The sequence below is a fragment of the Manduca sexta genome, unplaced genomic scaffold (genome assembly GCF_014839805.1).
Source record: "Manduca sexta isolate Smith_Timp_Sample1 unplaced genomic scaffold, JHU_Msex_v1.0 HiC_scaffold_1947, whole genome shotgun sequence".
Taxonomy (NCBI): domain Eukaryota; kingdom Metazoa; phylum Arthropoda; class Insecta; order Lepidoptera; family Sphingidae; genus Manduca; species Manduca sexta.
In genome coordinates, this window is record NW_023592862.1 from 680 (window position 1) to 24,429 (window position 23,750).

The window sequence follows — 23,750 nt, forward strand, 5'->3', positions numbered from 1 at the left end:
GGCTTGCTTGGCACCTAGAGGCTAGCGAATACCCTAGTGAGTAGCTTCGTAAAACGAACATTCTCGAACGTTCGCGACCGGCTCCATTTTGAAGTCCGAAATCCACGCGGGCGAAGCTGCGGGCGGAAGCTAGTATAAAATAAAACATATACACTCATACTCACGCCTTTTATACCCGACGTGGTAGGCGGAGGCGCAACTGGCGCACCCACTTTCCGCTATGTCTATTTCGATCCATGATGTGATAAAGGGCGAGCCTATCGCCATATTGGGCACAAATTCCAGACTCCGAGCTGGTACTAAGTAGGAAACCCTAATATCACTTTGCCCGACCATGCGATCGAACCCAAGACCTCAACGCTACAGTGGTACAAAACTACGCTACCGAGGCATTCATGCCTTAGTTACATAGAGTGTTTAGAGTGACAGCAAAGTTTTCAGAAGTATGAAATAATGCATAATACGATATTTTGATATCGATTCTGACGACGGTTTAACATCCTTACAACCAGTGCCGTCATTTTGACAAAAGAAAAACTCTGAACAAACTTGGAATTGGTCCTTCGCTTGGAAATTGTAATGGAAGCAGCTCCGCATGCATAAAATTATTGTCATTCTATAGATTCTGACAATAAGATCTAGAAGATCGTTTAACTTTAAACGCATGGCATGTACATCATGTAGCAATGGAAAATTTCATAATATATTTTCCGAAATGGCAATCATATTACAAATGAAAATCTTTCTGTGATACTGTATACACGCTGACTACTAATTTTAAATCGATACGGTAATCAATCTCAATGGCCAGCTTTGTCACAAACTGATAACTAGTATCGTCAGATTTACCGTCTTATAACCAAGGGTGAATGATTTAGCGAATCCCTGTCATTGTGGATTATTTGGAACTAGCCTGGCAACACAACAGGTGTATAACTGTGTTACAAAGTTTAACGTTTGAACAAATATCATATTATTGTACGCTATGCTAATATAGAGCAAAAAAAAATTGAGTAGGTATAGCCCTTTCTCTAACAAATTTAACACACAGAACTCATACCCGTACTTAATCCTACAAAGTTTACAGACCTTATATAAGTATATAAATTTCAGCGAAACTGCCTTCACGTGAAATTCATCATAAATAAAAAATGCCTTATACCAACTTACTACAAAACCGTACTATGTTTTGAAAATCTTCCCTGTGTATTATTATAATAAAAAAACGTTTGATCGCATTGGCAGTAATTATAAAACAGTTAATCAGATAATTGTCTTCTAAAAAGTTATGGCATGGTCCTAATAAGGACTGGCCTAAGGCACAAAGTAACCTCAATTTGCAGTATAAATTTTAAGACAAATTATCGCGCTTTAAGAAACATCAATGGGTAGCAATTGGTGTCATATATTTACATAAATAACTACCGGGATAATTATTTAACTTTTGATTAGTACGTGACGCGGCAAAATTAGATATAAATAAAATATAATCTACCAGTAGAAAAGAACATCACAACATTAATTTGCGTTTTAAATGTGCTTGTTATCCCTTTGTTGGTGAGAAAACTTCTTTATAGTTTTATAAACTGAAGAAACTTTGTAAATTAATGTTTAAAACCTTTGATTTTAATAATTCATAGTTTGAGGTGCAGAGAAGTTAGGTAGGCATATGATATATGAATACTTAATTCAATAAATTTTCTTATTACAGACTTTTCATACGCCTTCGTTTGGTGACGAGGAGTTTGATATTCCGTTGATTCATGGACAACACAGCACTGCCGCCAACGTCCAGAACTCGCACATACAGTACACACAACTACATCACTCTGCTCCTCAGGTAAAATACTACCTATTGCTAGAATTAAGAGTACCTACAGTCCTATGAGTCTATCGACTAGTTCTGTGCCCGATCTAATATTACCAGCACATAAGTAGTAAATTTCAGCTGACATATTGACAAAACTGTGGACAGCAACTTATAAACCTTGTCAATTGGAAGGAAGGCTTTACTCAGTAATGACACTTTTAGAAAAGAATCAAAATCATAATACACAATCTAGGACATTAGATCATTCCGTAAAAATTATGAACTTTTCAATTATTCAAAGTAAATAGCCGGGATGATTGAAATTTTAATTGCGCGCCGTTTCATTAGCCATGTATAGTAATACACAGGCCGGGTGGCGTTGTGGCATACGTATGGTCCCATAGACCAATGACGTTTTACAAATAGACACGTCATACACTAACAAAATGGCACATAAAAACGGCGCACTATTTGCTATATTCACGGACCTATACATATAATTACAAATTGGCTCGAAGAAGGAATAAAAAGATGCAGCACACATTCGTTAGAAAAGGATATATATACATCGAGAGTTACGTAACAACGTTAGTTCCGCACGCTCATTGGCTGTTAAGTCGGGCAATTACCTTACTTTCGTCTTGCCAGTATTGAGCTCGGACAACGTATCTATGTAATAAAACATCTTAGCCATAGACCATGCGCCATGACTATATAGATTCTAGCGTGGCGTAGAATCGGCATATGAGTATCTTGTATAAAAATTTTACTTACGTCACCGTGCGAACCCGACCATAATATACTTAGTGAAGAATATATCCCTATCTGTATTGGTAGGTAGCTTGAAATAAGCAGGTGTGGTGATGATAGCAAAAGCTTCTAGTGTTGTGGGCGGTGGGGATTAAGTAAGTACTACATCAGAACCCACGTGCTGGTTTGCTCGCATATAAAATTTCATATCGGCTACACCAAGAGCAAGAAATACCTAATATTCCCTAGAGATCAAAAAGCAAAGGTGGAGACCACACTTTTTGAGCAAAGATATAAATTTTAACTCAAATAAACTCTAATGAAATAGTTGTCCGTTTCTAGAGACAACAGCTTCAATTTATGTAATTAGCAATAAAAAGATCCACCCTAGAGGGTGAGAAAATAAATTTTAATCTATCTTGTTTTCAGTTTTGTAAATACGTGGACAATACGTGGCCTACAATATATAAAAATGCTTCAATCAATGCGGTTAAAAATTATTTTATACTCTGTGGCTAGGCAAAACTCACTTTTTCTTGTAAATCTAGAGATGTGTGAAGTGATAAAAGAATGACATAAAATTTTAAAATCGATGTTTCATTGGTTTGTTTAAAAATCTTTAAGACATTAATTAATTTTCGTTATGCTAAGGACGATACTATTTATTTCATAGAGTTTGAGTGTAAATGTAGTATGCTTAAGATACTTCAACAATACCTATCAATTGTATCGTTAAACGATAGATTGGGAGGCACCACCGTGATGTTTATTTTTGCCGCCAGATAGTAGTGTGCATGCTCATATGATTTCCGGTATGAAGGACGTGGTAGATACAGTAGTTTCTATACATTATGAGATTTGACATCCTATTAAGACAAACATCTTTCACAAACTATAGATTTTATAACATAAGTAGCATTTAATAGAATTTCAAAGAAATTATATCTATTTTCGACGTCGCACTGGGAAAACTAAATAACTCAGATTTGGCCGTTCTAAGTTTATTTGTACATATTAATACAACCCTACAATAATAAGCAAACCTTTGACTCAACAAATTACCACAAGGTTCTACAATACGTATCTTTCATCAAGAATAATTTATTTCATTTGAATTTTAATTTATTTTTGCTTAGTGTTATTAAAATTGTAAATAATTTATGTCAATATGTTATAATCTTGAAATTATTATAGATCTAACACTTTTAACATCAGTTTGTTTATATCATCTAAAAGTTTTATTTCAATGAATTATGTATCATATTGTAGATCATAATTTATCGATTTCTCAATGGTACGGATTGTATCGATTATCGGTATTTTTTACACCTCTACGAAAGATATGACATATTTTTTTTTATATTTGTTTTGAACAAATTTTGTTTTCTATATGTATTGTTATACTCAATAGAACATAACATATATTTTTAAACAATTTACATTATTACTTCTTTCTTGTTCGTTGTAATAAAGTTATTTAGTCAGTGACTAGCTAGTAGGTCTAGATAGGTCTAGATAGATAATATTATAGTCATTAGAAGAGTAGGTTTCTTATTTACTAATCTCGTGTAAGAATGTGTATCTATGTGATACATAATTATAATAAATTTGTGATTTTGTTTTAGGTTGGTATGATGAACCCTGCACAAGATGGACTGGCGCCGCCTGGTGGCACCCCTTCTTATCAACAACCCCTGTATTTACAAGAACCGCACACACCGGTGACATCACACAGGTATTTCTTTTATTCTAACCTTCTACAGATTATTTTACTTTGTGTTACGTGGTTTAATTACATTCCAAGGTAAAATCTTAACCACTTACTATGATTTAGTAGCTCTCAGTTAAAATTGATAAGACTTTTTAACACTCACCAGGCCTAACAATCGCAAAGTCCATTAAAAGGCATTTATAGGCGTTGCTGTAGGTTGTGGGTACGTTGGATTCGAAATTCGAATTAAAAAAATATATTTTTTAGTGAGTAAAACAAAGACATGACAGCAGCTGGTGAATCAATGATATTGCCAAAAGAGTGTCTACCTAATTATGTACAAACTTTATGTGGCATTTTATAAAAAATATGCATTTCTTTCTAATAGAAGTGATGTAAGTCATATTTTTCCTCTGACATGAAGCATGCTGATATTCCATTTCATGCACATCCAACTGCCAAAAAAAATACATTTGTTCTCTTGTAATTTCTCTTAAACTTTACTATTTGTAAAGTTCGCTAATTATTTGTAAATAAACATATCTATTAACTAGTTTTGACATCACAATGGCTACCCAGAATGTTATAGATTGCAGCCTAAAGACTGTATTGTTATCAAGATGATAATACATTGTTTTATGTTGGCATATTAACCTAAAAATATTTTTTTAGAATACTGTAGAATGTTTTGTCATTTTCTAATCTAAAGGCAATTCCAGTAGCGCAGGTGCTCCAGCTGGCAACTACATGATCCAGCAGCAGCCTGGGGGCCAACACCGGTTGTTAATGATGCAACCCACACAGGTGATGAGTGGCCGCCCACACCAAGCACCCCAACACAACCATCAGGGCCGGAGTATATGGCTCACCACAAAGAGCGTCACCTCCTGGTACCACCAGCGATGACTCGATGACAGTGTACCCTCACAGCACTCACAGGTATGAAGAGCTTGCTGATGTATATCTTTTATGTTTCTTAAATAAACAAATTTTTGTGTTTGTTGTTATTTGATGTTATCATTGAAGTTAAATGTTACCAACTACCTATAGCATGGTTAGTATTTAATGTTTTATGTAAAAAGTAAAAAATGTACACAAACAATAATCTATACTATTATATAAAGCTGAAGAGTTTGTTTGTTTGTTTGTTTGTTTGAACGCGCTAATCTCAGAAACTACCAGTCCAAACCGAAAAATTCTTTTTGCGTTGGATAGCCCTTTGTTCGTGGAGTGCTATAGGCTATATATCATCACGCTATACCCAATAGGAGCGGAGCAGTAATGGCTAATCTCAGGAACTACCAGTCCAAACTGAAAAATTCTTTTTGCGTTGGATAGCCCTTTGTTTGTGGAGTGCTCAAAGTCATATATCATCACGCTATGACCAATAGGAGCGGAGCAGTAATGACTAATCTCAGGAACTACCGGTTTCAACTGAAAAATTCGTTTTGTGTTGGATAGCCCTTTATTTGTGGGCCGCTATAAGCTATATATCATCACGCTATGACCAATAGGAGCGGAGCAGTAATGGCTAATCTCTGAACTACCGGTTTGAACTGAAAAAATCTTTTTGTGTTGGATAGCCCTTTGTTCCTGGAGTGCTATAGGTCATATATCATCACGCTACGACCAATAGGAGCGAAGCAGTAATGAAACATGTTGCAAAAACGGGGAAAATTATTAGTTTTGAGAGCTTCCGTTGCCTGCGCTGCGTAAACGGTTAAAGTTATGCAGCAATGATGTATGACGGGATTGTTCCACTTAAAAGTTCTAAAAATATATTATAAACAAAGTCCCCGCTGCATCTGTCTGTCTGAACGTGTTAAACTCAAAAACTATCCAACGTATTAAGATGAAATTTGGTATGGAGACAGTTTGTTTGGGAAGAACATAGGCTCCCGGGAAACTTCTACTTTTATAACGGAAACCTTTAGCCTGAAAAACTTTATAACGCGGGCGGAGCCGCGGGCAAAAGCTAGTGCTATAATATAAGGTTAGTAGTTGCATTAAAAGTAACATGCCTATTTGTAACTGATATCATTATGCTACTGAATTGAAAACAGGATACTGTAAAATGTTATTCCAATGCAAATAATTATGTATGATATAATATATTTTATTTCTTCTGTATAACACAGCATACAAGAATTAATACCTTAAAAACATCTGGTGACAAGATACTTAAAATATATTATGCTTGGTTTTTCATATATATTTATTATTGTTATAACATCATTAATTTTATTTATACTTATTATATGCAACAAATATTGTAAAGATGTATTTACCTGTAACTAATTCAATTTATAAAAATAATTATGTAATATTAAATATATATCCATATTAAATTGTAACGTTTTTAGTAGATATATTAAATTCACTAATTTCAGTTATAAACAAAGTAGTTACTAAAAATTATACACCCTTGACATCACCATTGTAGAACAAATTTTCCATACATTATAGCGATCACTTAAATTAACTCTCAAAGTTTATATTTCATATAATACTTGTTATATCGTACAGTTAAACAACACAACCAGTATCATAGTTTTGTTGTCAGGCTCTACGCTATTACTTTACTATCAATCAATGAAATTAATAGGGGCATTTCACATGAAACAAATAGCAAAATAAATGTAAGATTCGGAATTTTGTTCCTATTCAGTCTATTTTCAGTTGTAGTAGATGTGAGTTTAAACATATAATATTGTTTTATATATAAAAGTTTTATTCAAATACTCCATTGAAAAGTTACATTTGGGGTTGCGTTTTTAGAGGACGCAATTTTATTTTTGAAGTGTAGGGGGTCAGTCTAAAGCTAAAACCAAGTTTGTGGGGTCGCCACCCTTGTCCCACGCCATCTTGAAAATAGGGGTTGAAATGGTTTTACGATGTATCTTTTAAACTATTTATCTGACAAAAATGTATAAACATTTTTTGTTGCAAATTAAATTCTCTACAACTTTGGACTAGTAACTTTTGTCGTAGAACTATAAATAAAAAAGTTATAAGCGAAAATGTTAAAAAATTCAATGTTAAGCAATGTCCATTGCAACATCATCAGAACGTGTGTTTATAAGGTTCATAATACTTTTTTGTACTCTCATTAATACCCAAATACCCAGGGACCATTAGGGAACAAAGAACATCTGCCTGCTATTATTATTATTATTTCTAACCTCTCTTATTGTAAGAATAGCTGATAATATTGTGTTGAAGTTGTCGTAAGTAAGTTTTTTATTAGCATTTTGACTTTTAAAAGTCTTTTAAAAGTCAAAATGCTAATAAAAAAAAAGTAATTTTCACTAAAGTTAAAATCGTGTCTAAAATCATTCGAAATCGTCTTCACAATTAAAAACAGAATAAAATACATCCGTACGTACAGTAACATGTAGCTCAACTAAAAGATATAAGTTGAACGACAACTTCAACACAATATTATCAGCTATTCTTACAATAAGAGAGGTTAGAAATAATAATAATAATAGCAGGCAGATGTTCTTTTGTTCCCTAATGGTCCCTTGGGTATTTGGGTATTAATGAGAGTACAAAAAGTATTATGAACCTTATAAATACACGTTCTGATGACGTTGCAATGGACATTGCTTAACATTGAATTTCTTAACATTTTCGCTAATAACTTTTTTATTTATAGTTCTACGACAAAAGTTACTAGACCAAAGTTATAGAGAATTTAATTTGCAACAAAAATTGTTTATACATTTTTTGTCAGATAAATAGTTTAAGAGATACATCGTAAAACCATTTCAACCCCTATTTTCAAGATGGCGGCCGTGGGACAAGGGTGGCGACCCACAAACTTGGTTTAAGCTTTAGACTGACCTCCCCTACACTTCAAAAAAATAAAATTGCGTCCTCTAAAAAACGCAAGGTAAGGCCTAAAAAATGTAACATTTCAATGGACTAAAAGGCTTAATTTTTAATCAACCAATGTGCATTTTCTGTTTTGAAAATGTAATTTGTTCACATACTTTTGTGGCTGACTGTACCTAAATTCATTTACCTCTTTTACTTTTATGGGACGTTTGGAAACCTTGAGAGCAAAATTATTATTATTTTAGCTATATCTTGTGAATAAAATAAACAAACACCTCTTGGGCGAAATGATAAAAATCTCTTTCAAAATGTTTTTTCAAGGTAGTCGCGAAAAAAGGAGTTTACAATCTGTTTTAAAAATAAAAATTACAGTATCTTTGCGACATAAACCACCGCAATTAAAGTTTTACTGCAAATGGATTGATAAAAACAAGCCCTCGTAAAACCTATTAAAATATGAGCGTTGGTTCTTTAGTAGCCCATAACTGTATAACTAAACCTCAAATATTATATGTCCACTCTGTCATCTACTAGTAATGCAAATAGGCTGAATATTACGAATTTCAGAACCTCGCATTCATTTTGCCGACCACTTCACGTGAAATCCCCCAGGTACTAATATTTGAAATGTTTGTGTTTTTGAAGCTGTGTAGATAGTTAACAAATCACGCATAATAATCTGAACATAAAAAATAATATTTACTGGTTTGCGCTCGTCTTTCTCAAACACCATGTCCTGAAATAACACAACTCTTTAAGGTCAAATATAATAGTAAAGGATCCCTGGTACGCTTTCATAGTTTATTACTATCAAGCTGATTTTTCGTGAGTAAGTTACCTTTTGACTGGGCGTCCAAGTTTTTCCTTACAGTAATATTGGTAAATGCTAGCTTAATAGGGGTAGCAAGGTAAAATATGTTGATTTGACAAATTTAAAAAATATATTACTAACCGAATTTTTCTTTGTTAATTATCGAGATAATTATTTAAATAACGTGAAAAAATATTTGTCCTACAAAATATAAGAATATGATACATGTTGGAGAGGGGGGACTTTCTAACAAAACCTTATATATATATTTTGTAGGACAAATATTTTTTCACGTTATTTAGATAATTATCTCGATAATTAACAAAAGAAAACGGTTATTAATATTTTTTAAATTCGTCAAATCAACATATTTTATCCTTGCTACCCTTATTAAGCTACCATTTACCAACATTACTGTAAGGAAAAACTTGGGCGTCTAGTTAAAAGAAAGCTACTCCCGAAAAATCAGCTTAATAGTAATAAGCGATGAAAAGTGTACCAGGGATCCTACTATAAGCAATATATCAGTGAATTTTTATCCTGAGAAAAGCTTACAAGAAAAGTCTGTCATGATATCATGGTGGGTTTGGATCTTGTTATTGTGGTGCCTTGTGGCCTTATAAATTAGAATACCTATTCCATAGGTGCATATTGTTCCTATATTTTTCATATTATGATTCTTTCACAATGCCCACTTGGTTTCAATCATAGTCACAGTTTGTATGTATTTTTTTTTTCTATAATTCGTAATACATTTATATAATATACTTACACATTTTATTATTACTCTATGTTTTGAATATAGTTCATTGGCAGTTATATTTATGGTTAGTAACCATGATTTGTATAGAATACAGTCACTAGAATGTAATAACAAAAATTCTAATGAATTGGTTGTTTGTTGGTAGTTGCCTGGTGATGCGGAAAGCCTTCTGCCTATCCATTATTGCTCAGCGAGCCGGCAGCAACAAACTACGCTTCATCAGGTATAGGCAAATTTTATCGCTTTACGTAGATTTTATTGTGTTTAGGGTACTTTCTTAACATTTATGTTGCCAATGAACTATGTTTATATCAATTAATATATTATTATTATTGAAAGTAGAATTAATTTCAATTCGCCACATGGGTACACAAATTTCAATACTAATTATACAGAAAGCTAAATGCTGCAGAATGAGGGTATTAATAACAAAAATAATAAAGCGTGTAATTGGTTACTTATTATTGTATAATAGTTTTGGATTAAATGTGTTTTAATTTGTATTAAAAATAACTAAATTTTATCGAAAACTGGCAAATAGTAATTACAAACAACAACAGTATTACTTCAACATTTGGATGATACATGGACTTAAAATATATAAAAGAAAGATAATTTTGTTTATATTTTACTTTTTCAGCTTTTCCCATATGTTATAAATCACCTTCAGTGTCGAATTGTTATTAATACCTTCCATCTACAGGATACAACAAAATAAATTATGCAAAAGAATATCAAAAATCATATTACGTCTTTTTCACAGATGGGCATGGGCCTATGGGTGTCAAAAGATCATCTCCCGAGCCAATGGAGAATGGAATGAATCGTGGGCAAATGCAGAAAAAACCAAAAGTTCAAAAGAAAAAGAAGAAAAGAGATCCCAATGAGCCACAAAAGTTTGTTTAATTTGCAAATCCCTAACTATTGACGATTTTTACTTTTTAATGACTATATGTGAATACTAACCAATGATGTCTTTGTACAGGCCAGTTTCGGCGTACGCTCTATTCTTTCGAGATACGCAAGCAGCTATAAAAGGACAAAACCCAAATGCAAGTTTTGGAGAAGTGTCGAAAATTGTCGCTTCCATGTGGGATGGTCTGGACTCTGAACATAAAAGTGTAAGAATTAGCAATCTTAATTAAATAATTAAGTAATTAAAATGCAAATAAATTTCATAACAATTTGTAGTGTTGCCAAAGCAGTTCTGTAGGTTGATTCCCTATGCTACTCGCGATAACACACCGTAAACGCGTGTTGTCAAAACAAGCTCTAAACACAAACGCGTTTCATACACGCGCCACGATGTGTAATTGAAAAATAGGTATTGTGTATGCCATACGATAGGTTGTCTATGCTTAATATTTTTATATTACGATGTGTTAATGCGTTCAGAAATCTTTCATCCCCTCGAATCGGCAAGTATCGATTTTTGAAAAGGCTTTTTTTTGTTTGTATTCGTGATATTAAATGATGTAACTCGAATAAATCACTGCCAAACTTTATTTAATCCCATTTTTGTATATACTTAAATGTAAGAAACATGAAAGGAATATAAAAATAATTTAAAGAAATTTCTGTAGATTGTGATTGTTTTCAAACGAAAAAAATATAACTTCAAAATTATTGTCAAATGTCAATGTCATTGACTTATTTACTTGATTTGTTTACTAAAGCCACATTTTAAAAATTGAATTGAATTGATATATTGAATGCTACTGAAGATTTTACACGAATGCTGTTATATGCATAATAGTAAATGCTGTTGTGCTTATGCAGTTTATGTTAAATTGGCGCTAACAACGTATATTAATAGGAATTCTACGGACCTTCCATTATAAAATTTGTTGCAAAATCGACAAGGCATTAACTCAAATTCTTTTTTTTATTTAGTTAAATAATGTGACGAGGATGCCGTTTACCTGATGATAAGCGATACGACCGCCCATAAACAGTTACAATGCCATGCGGAACTTTGAATTGTAAAGCACTATGTGACGTTCCACAGTAGGTTTTCAGAATGAGACAAAGATTTTAGGTCTTATAAAGTAATTACGCTAGTTACAATTTCCTCTAAACTGGTACACATCAGTGCATGGACACAGTTTAACTTGGCTATAGAAATAGACATTGCCGTAGACACCTTATAACTATTAAGACAGACACTCACATATAACAGACTTACCAACAATAATTAAAATAAGTGTATATTGCCTATTAAACGTTATTTTTAAAAATTTATAGCTCTATTACCTAGTAACTTCTATTTGCCGCTCAACCGGCATTAATCTTTTGGAATAAAAAGTACTCTATTCAATCCACAGCTCACTGTCTGAGTACCATATTTCATACACATTCATTTAGTTATTAAGGTGAAACTGATTAATTAACAAACATTCAAACTCATGTATAGAAATTTTACTTAAGTATATTATGTTATCTTAGACTGAACAACAAATAAAAAATAAAACAAAAATAATGTGTTGTTAAATCTGAGTATATTTTACTATTATTTATTTGGAATATCTTGCATTACATTCACTATCCTGTAAAAGAAATTATTTTATTATTACATTTGATATTATCAGTTTTGTTAACATTAGTATTCAATGTAAGATGCCTTTGGTCTCCTAAAATAAAAAGGAAGTGTTTGTACAAACAATTTTAGATTTAACATGATTACATACTTTTGTTTGTAATTGTGTAAAATTATTGGGATTACCTAAATTTTTGCTTTGTTTCCCTGGATCGATATTCACATTTAGAAGATTTTGATATTTAATTTAAAGCTGGCTAAGCCCTTGATTAAGACCTCTACCAATTACTTATAACAACAATAATGTATAACTAGTAAAAATTTCTTCAATAATCTTTATTGTTATCAAACTTTATAGGTACAAAACTTTCACCACAAAGAAACTACATAGTATTAATTGTAATGTACATAATTAAGAAAACATTGTTTAAAAAGATACCTTCATTAGTGTTTTATATTTGTTTGGCCTATCTATTTACTAATAGAAATATTACATCGAAGTAATAAAAATAAACTTGATTGACCTCAATTGTTGTCAAAAGTCGGGTTGCCAGTAGTAAAGTAGCTTATTTTTCACCGCTGAGCCCATAACACAAATTTGACTATCAAGATACAAAACATAGGTTTGAATATTAATTCGATCATTTAGGATTTATGTTTGTTTTGTTTCTGATAAGGTAGAATATTATATTTGAGTTTTCACGATGTAAAGAGGATACTATCGTCAATAGAAATTATACAGTCGTTGTATCTAAATAATTAATTTGTCTAAACGCGCATAGACGCGCTGGATTGCCGCACGTTATTTTGACAATTCGTAACATGCCCGTAAGGCGGATGTGTCACACCTCATCGTGTTCATGAAATGTCAAATTAGCATCCAGAATACTCTTACACAGTCATAACACGAAGTTAACGAAACACGCCGTGTTACAAGTTCGACATTGTCGTAGAGAATCATGCCCCTGATACTGGATTTAGAAACAGTGCCAGGACTCTTTAAATTCAAATAAAATTAATGACTTTGTATGGCCTGGAAGCGCTTAGAATATTCGTTCCAAATTATAGTTCGATTGAAAATTAGGTAGACCTACATATTATAGTTTGAGTCATATCAGTATAGTAATAAATACTTTTAACTGGTGACCATACCACTGCATGTGGTAAAACTACATTTTACTCTATTTTAATTACGACCTGAAAAATCGTAAAGACAGTTTTACTTTTGAGTTATATGTAGTATGGACATCTCGTGAAGCCCATATTTAAATGCCCTCAGCCCATTCTATTAAAAATCAGCGATTTTCCATAAAACTTTTTCTTCCTGTCAAAGATTTTTTATTGAATGTGCCTGTAATACAAATAACGGGGTGAAGAAGTCTTAAAAAACAGACACGCGTCAAATTAGAACATCTACACCATCCAGGGCCCTTATTCTGTATGATAGTGTAAGCGCGTAACGCGGCCGTGTCATGTTATCTTCGAGAAACCCTATGTTATGATTTAAAACCGTTTAAAAATTTAATATTTTTATTTTCCTGGCAGGTATACAAACAAAAAACAGAAGTAGCCAAGAAAGAATACCTCAAAGCGCTAGCCGCATATAGAGCTAGCCTAGTATCAAAGGTAAGTTATGTATTTGTAAACCTAACATATTTTTCATCAGCAGATGATGATAAAATATACTAAGTTAATTTATATTAGTAATCTTTTAAATATTTCTAGTATATGTCTGGATGATTATTTAAGAATTATGCAGGTTTCTAGACTCCGCACATGTTCGACATGTTTGTAGTAAGGGAACGAACCCATCCGGCAAATGCGCCGATATTCAAAAGACTTCGAGCTGTGCGCGCAGAGTAAGTAACTTGTTATAAGATTCTCGCGCCGCCGCCATAGCCGCCGCTCCCGAACCGTACGTGCGCTCTCAATCTCTACGCACCATGCGCGATCTGACCTAATCTTATCGCTCGACACCATCAAAACAATCCTAAAAAGCAGCATTTTGTGAGGAGCAACTGCGTGCATTTTCCACGATTCCGACTTACTGTAACTTATGGACACTGAAGCGCATGAACATTCGCGCATTCACCAATTGTATATATTTATAATTAAAGAATCTCATAAATCGGCCCACGGTTATCTGAGCTATAAGTATTTAAAATCATACGAACCTATACGATAAAATAAGTCATCTCTAGAAGTCTAGTAGATCCGTTTCATAAAATAAGTTATAAACGCCATCTATGTTTTTTGCGCTGAACTAAAATCTCCATACTTTTGCAACTGGAGTAGTACTTATTTATATATAATATATATACAGCATCACAAGATGGCGTCTTAGTAGTTATATTTTATTTTTGACAGATGAGCTTTTGACTTTTGTTTCATTTTTTCTGTGCGATATTTTAGTGTTGTTTATTTAATTTATAATAGATTGCGATTTCTTTCGAATATACGTTTGCAGTTGCAAGAATTTAATCATAAAAGGTAGAATTCCCTTTATTTCGCATCGAAAGTTGTTTTGTCTCGGTAAGCTTCCACGCTGTGTCTAAGAGCTTTAATACTTTGTAGGTTATGCTTTTAAGTTCGGATCAGTAACACTAATGTTACTTTATTATTCATTACTATTACAGTTTTTACCGATTTACTGAATTGCTACGGGTGTAGAAAGACCTAGCGATATTATTAAGTACTATATATAGTATTTTTCCAGTCTTGACAACCGTCATTTTTGTTTACAAATAGTCAGTTTACCTAACGTTTGAATTTTTAAACTTTGGACAGTCTTTTACGTTGCGAACTACAGTCATTTATTTTATTATCATGGAACAAAGCGATGCTAATATAAAATATCGTTATAAACTTTATTGATATTCTAGTATAACACTTAAACAAGTTATTAATGATATCCTAGCATACATAGACTGCTTTGGAGTGTTGCTGCTCGAATCAATTTCAAAATTTGTCAAGCTCTCATCTAAAGTGAACAAGATGTGGAGCTTTTTATATCTCTGTACATTAATTTCTGTGATGGAGTAAAAAGGTTGTCATCATATTTTTTTGGGTTTGGTCCCTCAAAAGGAAGCTGTCCAGACCCTTTTTGTCAGATATGCGTAGAGTTATCAAGTTGAAATTTATATTAAATACTTGGGTCTATATTTTCTTTCAACTGAAAGTATCAAACATGTAAGCCAATGCATTCAAAATTTATAATCCTATGTGGTCTAAATCATTAATTTACAATGTTTTTTGTTAACTTACCAAAATGTCACAAATCTAAATAAATGTACAATAATTTTTTGACTTTTAATCAATAGAATTTAATAAATAGGTATTTATGAACTAAATGTTCTCTGTAAAATATGTTTACAAAAGAACTAAATATATTATATTTAACCTTATTTCATAATTGTTTTAGGGAGGTGAACAAGATAACCAGACAATGTACAACCACACAAACAATGCTAATCCTTCATATGGTAACTATTACCAAGGCCAGTCATATGGTAATGCTCATTCACCACAAGGATATGTACCAAATCCTTCACCGCAAGGATATTCACCACAGAACTATCCAAGTGGTCAACAGCCAGCGGCATATGCTGGGCAACCACCACAGGGTTACCCATCCAATCCTCAACAATCTCCTCAGAGCTATCAAGGAAATAGGGGATGCCCTGGTTGCACCTATGCCTGTCGCTTCAGGACACGGGTGTTATGTGTGTGCTGTGTGTGTATGTCTATGTGTGTGAACTTGATTTGAAAAGCTATATATATATAGATTAGTTTAATATCAGCAGTAAATGATTTTATTCTACGAATAATCAAACATAGAAATATGTATTTCTAGTCATGTTAATTTTTTTTTATAATTTTAACAAATTTATAGACATTACCATAAAACTATGGGATCCATGTTTTTAAAACATTGTTGTTACCAGGCTGTGCCAGGCCAATCTCCTCAGAGCTACCAAGTTAACCCAGCTACATCGCCACAAGGATGCCAACCTAACATTGCCCAGTCACCAAGAAGCTATCAACCAACACAGTCTCCTAACTACCAAGCTAATTCGGGAATGTCTCCTCCTGGATACAGACAGGTCCAGGCACAGTCGCCTCCAATGGGATCAGTGCACACACCCATGCAGTACCACCATCCTCAACAGGTCTAAATTTATTTAAGTTATTTGATAATCATATTTGGAATTGTTTCTTAAATTACTTAACATTCATTCTTTCATATGTATTTCAGCAAATTCAGACAACTCATCAACAAATGCAACAAGCACAGGTTCATCAAGCACAGCAGTACCAACAACCGCAACAGCAACAAATACAGCAACTTCAACAACAACCACAACAACAAATGCAGCAACAACAGCAGCAGTTACAACAGCAACAGCAACAACAACAGCAACAACAACAGCAACAACAACAGCAGCAACAACAACAGCAACAACAACAACAGCAACAGCAGGAACAACAGCCACAGGCTACCTCACCAAAACCTGAGCAACATACAAACACTAATGGCAATGCTGGAGTACCACATCAGTCTTTGGATGTAATTATTTTTGATAAAATTTATAAATCACACTCTAGTGCTGATCTAGTTCCTCATTTTGTACATTATTCTAGGACAGTTTTGCGAAAAGTAATTCTTCTGAATACATATAATTAATAAAAAATGGGCTAGCAATACAAGTTACAGGCCATTAAAATTAGGTAGTAGAGCTGAGTGTCAAAAAACAGAAAAGAGACGAAATACTTGCATGTGTCGTCGTCGGGAATTACGATGTGTGCGAAAGAAAGAGATGGAGTGATATACCCACTTCGCGCCCACTCCAGCACGTTGCAATATTTGAAATATATATTACTATCTCATTTCTTATCAAATTTTAATTTTGTTTTCACAGCAGCACTTATTTTTTGTACTTATTGCTGTATCATATAAAAATACACAAAATCAAAATAATCATATTACCCTATTCTTCCTATCCCATATTATAGACGCAACAGATTTTCGTAAACAATAAAAAACGAGTTAATTACTGTATTGTTTGTTAAAAGCTTTTATTAAATGCTCATTGTGATCTTTTAGAAAAATGAACACCGAAACACGACATCATGCATTCGGCAGGGCTGCACAAACCCGGCTATCGCAAATAACGAGTGGGAAGATGAGTACTGCTCTAACGAATGTGTTGTCAGTCATTGCAGGTAACTGTTATACTATATTTTAAAACTTATTTAACTACTTAATAATGCATAACTTAAAAATAAATAAATATTTATTATCATCAAGAATATTGCAATACATATAATATACATACCAAAAATTGTTCTTTATTTCTTTCATAAAATACTTGTTAAATTATAACATCATTTTATTACTCGCATAAATGTATTGTGATTATTTTTATTTTTCCTTTATTGGTTTCAGGGATGTGTTTAGTTCATGGGTGGCGTCCAACAACAGCAACCAAATGCAAAATTTCTCTGCGGTCAAATAAATTTATATTTAGGTGCATATCAAATCCAGTAAATGTACTCTCACAGTGAGTAAATAAAACATAAATGTCTCGAAAATCGATATGATATCAATATTGACAAAATTACTTTAATTCGTTTTTTAATTTACTAATTCGATCACTATAGTTCCCTTTCGTGAACTTTGAGGCTAAAGCTTTAATCAACTAACAATGGATATCGCACGTCTCGACAAACGCAGGACTCTGAGTATAAAAAAAACTCATCTTATTATTTAATACTAGCTTTTGCTCGCGGCTCCGCCCGCGTTATAAAGTTATTCAGGCTAAAGTTTTCCGTTATAAAAATAGTAGTTTCCCGGGAGCCTATGTTCTTCCCAGGGTCTCAAACTGTCTCCATACCAAATTTCATCTTAATACGTTAGGTAGTTTTTGAGTTTAACACGTTAAGGCAGACAGATGCAGCGGGGGACTTTGTTATATTATTTAGAACTTTTAAGTGAAACAATCCCGTCATACATCATTGTTGCATAACTTTAACCGTTTACGCAGCGCAGGCAACGGAAGCTCTCAAAACTAATAATTTTCCCCGTTTTTGCAACATGTTTCATTACTGCTCCGCTCCTATTGGTCATAGCGTGATGATATATAGCCTATAGCACTCCAGGAACAAAGGGCTATCCAACACAAAAAGATTTTTCAGTTCGAACCGGTAGTTCCTGAGATTAGCCATTACTGCTCCGCTCCTATTGGTCATAGCGTGATGATATATAGCTTATAGCGGTCCACAAATAAAGGGCTATCCAACACAAAACGAATTTTTCAGTTGAAACCGGTAGTTCCTGAGATTAGCCATTACTGCTCCGCTCCTATTGGTCATAGCGTTATGATATATAACTATGAGCACTCCACAAACAAAGGACTATTCAACACAAAAATATTTTTTCAGTTCGAATCGGTAGTTCCTGAGATTAGCCATTACTGCTCCGCTCCTATTGAATATAGCGTGATAATATATAGCCTATAGCTCTCCACGAACAAAGGGCTATCCAACGCAAAAAGAATTTTTCAGTTTGGACCGGTAGTTCCTGAGATTAGCCATTACTGCTCCGCTCCTATTGGTCATAGCGTGATTATATATAGCTTATAGCGGTCCACAAATAAAGGGCTATCCAACATAAAACGAATTTTTCAGTTGAAACCGGTAGTTCCTGAGATTAGCCATTACTGCTCCGCTCCTATTGGGTATAGCGTGATGATATATAGCCTATAGCACTCCACGAATAAAGGGCTATCCAACGCAAAAAGAATTTTTCAGTTTGGACCGGTAGTTCCTGAGATTAGCCATTACTGCCCCGCTCCTATTGGGTATAGCGTGATGATATATAGCCTATAGCACTCCACGAACAAAGGGCTATCCAACGACAAAAGAATTTTTCAGTTTGGACCGGTAGTTCCTGAGATTAGCCATTACTGCCCCGCTCCTATTGGGTATAGCGTGATGATATATAGCCTATAGCACTCCACGAACAAAGGGCTATCCAACGCAAAAAGAATTTTTCAGTTTGGACCGGTAGTTCCTGAGATTAGCGCGTTCAAACAAACAAACAAACAAACAAACAAACAAACAAACAAACTCTTCAGCTTTATATAATAGTATAGATGATATCGCGGCCAAATGAGGCAGACTTAACTCTTAGGAGTACAAAAACTTCAAATTGTAGTAGAAATAGTGCAGTTTAAGAAATCTTTGTAATGTTGTAGGTTTCTTTTATTTTAAAACTAAGACAATTGTACCCGTGGATAAACGGCGTCAGAGGATATGTTCCAACTTTGCGCTAATTTAATTATATCTTTACCTTGTAACAAAACGAAAAGCAGCTTTGTTTCAAAATCGATATTGTTGTTGCTAGATAGTTGTTTTTTTATCATAATCGTGCCCGGTAGACGTATGGGAAATGATTGGGGAAAGATTTCTTAACGCGTCCGCCTGCGGTTTTTTACAGCACATTTGTGCGGCATCACACGTACAGCCGTAGTGTTCACACTGGAACGCTAGTTCTATGGAGCCATACTAGCGTTTGGTTTACACCCGTTTTCAATGAACTAATTGTAATAAAAAAAAAGTTTGATACTATCCTGAGAATAAAGCAATAAAAAAGACATGTTTAGATAACATCACGCGAGGGCCGCCAAACACACCTGGTGGTAAATGGTACTTCGTTGAGCAAAACTTCGTGCTTCCAGAAACAATGTTACCAGTTTAATATGTGTTTTCTCTGTTTATTCAAATGTTAAGAATTTTGATAAGTGGGTTCTGTTTTAGACAATCCTGTATGACAACCGGAATAAAGTAACATACTTTATTCTGCAAAAACTTCGAAGCCGAGAACGGTCTTGTAAATTGTATACGTTTGTTAGTTTTAGACATCGGAATAGGTAATGTTTACTTTTATGCCGTTGGCTTTATATTAAAATTTATTATCGTAATGGCACGGAGACTTTTATAGAACCAGGTAGCATCCTGTATAGAAAAATACAGACAATGAGTCGTAAGAATGTACTCTACTGCAAGGGTGTCAAAGTATAATTTTAAATACCGACATCTATAAATAATTATATTAATAAATTTAGTATTGTATTCTGGTGCATTTTTTTTTTTATATAGCTGTTGACACGCCTTTGTGATATCCATTAGTTAATTCAATTTTGCGTCCATTTATTTTAACATTATATCAGAAGAATTCCGGAGAACATGTGACACTATAATAATCTCAATATAAGTTTGATATTATGGCTCACGTTGTCTAGTGTCTCAAGCACATCATACATAATACTCTCTCGATTAACGTTATTGACCACGAAAACTCAATTGTGCAAAAAGAATATCACACGCGCTGTTGTATCCGTACCCCGAGATTACTCAGTATATTTTTAGTTTTGAATGACAAATTACGCGAATCATAGTTTCCCCCACATCAATAAACGCTGAATCTCCTTAAATTGCTCAGAAAGAGCTTTTGGTTAGAAACAGCTCGTGTCGAAGTTGACTTAATGAGAACGTGGTTGATAAGCTTCCCATCCGCTGGTGAATCGACTAGGCGACATACCGCAGTCAAACATCTATTGACATACTTAATGCTATGGCGCACGTCGATGCGGACCGCGAGATTATAGCTTTCGCCACAACTGTTCGAGGAACTCTACAGCTTTAGCAGCAGCTATCTTTCATAATAGTTATGTGGTGATACGCATTCAGCATAGTATGTAGAGTGCATGTGAATAAAGCCGATCTTCCACCGCCAACTAAACTTGAATTAGCTTAGCTTGCATAATTAAGCCAGTTTTACAGACATGTGCGTCCACCTCAAACAATGCCAATGTGTAAAAAAACTTGACTCAAGTATGCGAGGTAAGCTAAAGTAACTCTAACTTAGTTGGCGGTGGACGATCGGCATAAATGTGAGACACCCTTAGACGGCAGTGAAAACTGTGGTATAAGTTTATGTTACGACTATAGATTTTTCAATTTAGTCTTATCTATTTAATTGCGCTAATAGCTCTCATTTTAGTGAAAGCCGTTTAAATTATGACAGAAATGATGTAACATGCAAATAAGTATAAAGTTAAATATATTTTATAAATAGACTGCAAATATATAAAATTCCAAATCACTTCGCCTTATTATATGGAAATTAGAAACGTAGATATATTAAGTATGTGCTTTTGAGTATAAGAATGTAATTTGTTTAAAAACGTTGTTATAATTTGTCAGTATTTGTTGATATAAATTGTACTGTTTAATTGTAGTGTTAGTAAGGTTTAATATTAGTGACGAGTTATAACAATCAAGAGCTTCACATGACATCATGCTGAGGTTCATTAGATCAAAGATCAAATTAAATTTGAGAAGTAGCGCCTATTCATCATACATAAACTAAGCAATTTACGATGTCATATATATAGTGAATAATAATGTTGATAATATAACTCACATAATTCCAGTGTATTATATGGAAATCTATGGCAATATCTTTTCTAGGAATTGCATTTAGTATGGATAGGATTTAGCTGGACCAAAATTTCGTTATGTTCGTATCGATAACATTTTGAATTAAATCTTATTATTATGTTCTATTGTATAACCACTACTTTATTATTATTAAAAATGTAAATAAAAACTTGCAATAATAGTCGTAGACTTAGGGACTAAATAAAACATGAGTTTTAATTTCATGTTATTTATTTAATAGTCTCGACATAAGAATACATGGAAATAAAATTATTTACAGAATGTAAAATACAATGAACAATGTATAAAATGTAATTAGTAAAACAATTTCAATAAATTTCTTAAACACTATATACATACTTATTATTTACCGCAATAAGAAATGAAAATAACCTAGTAAATGGCTCTCCACATTCTCGCTCGCGCAGTTCGTTCGGTTCTAGTTGGTATGGTTGTAAGTTCCCGCCACACGGAATCGCTCAGAGCACCAGCCACCACATGCCAGTTGATGCGGTTGTAAGTTACCTTCCACACAAAATCGCTCAGAGCACCACATCTCAGTTTGTGTGATTGTAAGTTCCCCTCCACACAGAATCTCTTCAGGCGAGCACACACACACTGAGATATTCGTTTAGGTCGGTTACAATTTATAAGCCCTATCGGGCATGCGAAAGTTTAAAATGTCGATCTTTTTGACTCTAAAAATTCTGTTACTGGCGGTGGCAGTTAGAGCCTTGGTATTGAGACTAGAGTATCTTCGTGGGATTGAATTGGGCCAATTTGTCGGCCCAAATTCAAGACTCTGGACAGTGAGATCTCGAATTCAAACACAAGTTTGTTTCGGCACTCGTCGACTTTTTCCCGAGACATATTGGTTCGGCCGGTATATAAAGCATCACCCGTGCTATCATCCGCATAGCAAATCAATGTATAGCAATGTATGCCATCAATTTACAACATATATAATTGACATGCAGAAGAAATAGCGTGGGCGAAAGCACAAAGCTTTGTGGGACACAAGCGTTCTGTGCACGGTACTCTCAACAAAAAACTGCAAATGTCACTCACAAGTCTCAATACATAGACACTATAGTATTCTTTTTATGGATGATATTCATTCACTCGAGAGGCGATAGCCTAGTTCGGTGTGGAACGGACTGCCAAGACGAGTGTCCGCAGGTTCAAATCCCAAGGGCACACACCTCTGACTTTTCTAAAATCATGTGTGTATTCTTTGTGATGAAACATCGTGAGGAAACCTGCACATCTGAGAAGTTCTCTATAGGAATTTCGAAGGTGTGTGAGAAATCTATAATCCGCACTAGGCCAGCGTGGTGGACTAAGGCCTAATCCCTTCAGTAGTAGAGGAGGCCCGTGCTCAGCAGTGGGCAAGTATATAATACAAGGCTGATATTATTATTATATTCACCCACAAATTTGTATGAAGACGATATTTACAATATCTGTATAGATATAATTATATACGACAGTAGCGTAGCTTGCCATAGAGGGCTCTATATCAAAATGTTGTTAGGGGCCTTTCAGGGCATTTGGAACTATTGGGCGCCTGCTTAGTTTAATGTAGGTATGACTATGGGCCAAGAGAAGGGCTGCCATCACCTAAATTGCCGACGTCGGATAAAGACGGCAAAAATCCCGGACATTTGGGCGAAATATGGGTTTTCCCCGATATAATAGATAAATTTAAAAAATTGCTTGAAAAAGTCTAAAAACAACACTTGCCTATATTGCTTTACAAAAGATTCGTAATAATACTTACAAGTCAATTTGGAATTTAATACCATACCATAAAATTTAATTGTTAGTAGAGGAGTTCCGGGAAGGCAAAACAATTGAGTGACGTTAGTATCGTATAAATATTAATGTCAATATGTCGATTGTTAGACGGTACGAAGTTCGCCGGGTCAGCTAGTTACGAATGAATTTGAACTAAGATTTATTTCAATTTATCGCTGTCTATAAAAAAAACAATGGATTTCCCTAACCAACAAAAGTGCCCGGCGC

At 34.0% G+C, this 23,750-nt stretch overlaps 1 pseudogene; it reads left to right on the forward strand.

Moving 5' to 3' along the window:
- The first annotated feature begins 1,711 nt into the window (after positions 1-1,711).
- Positions 1,712-17,848, forward strand: LOC119191811 (annotated as a pseudogene).
- Positions 17,849-23,750: the final 5,902 nt, after the last annotated feature.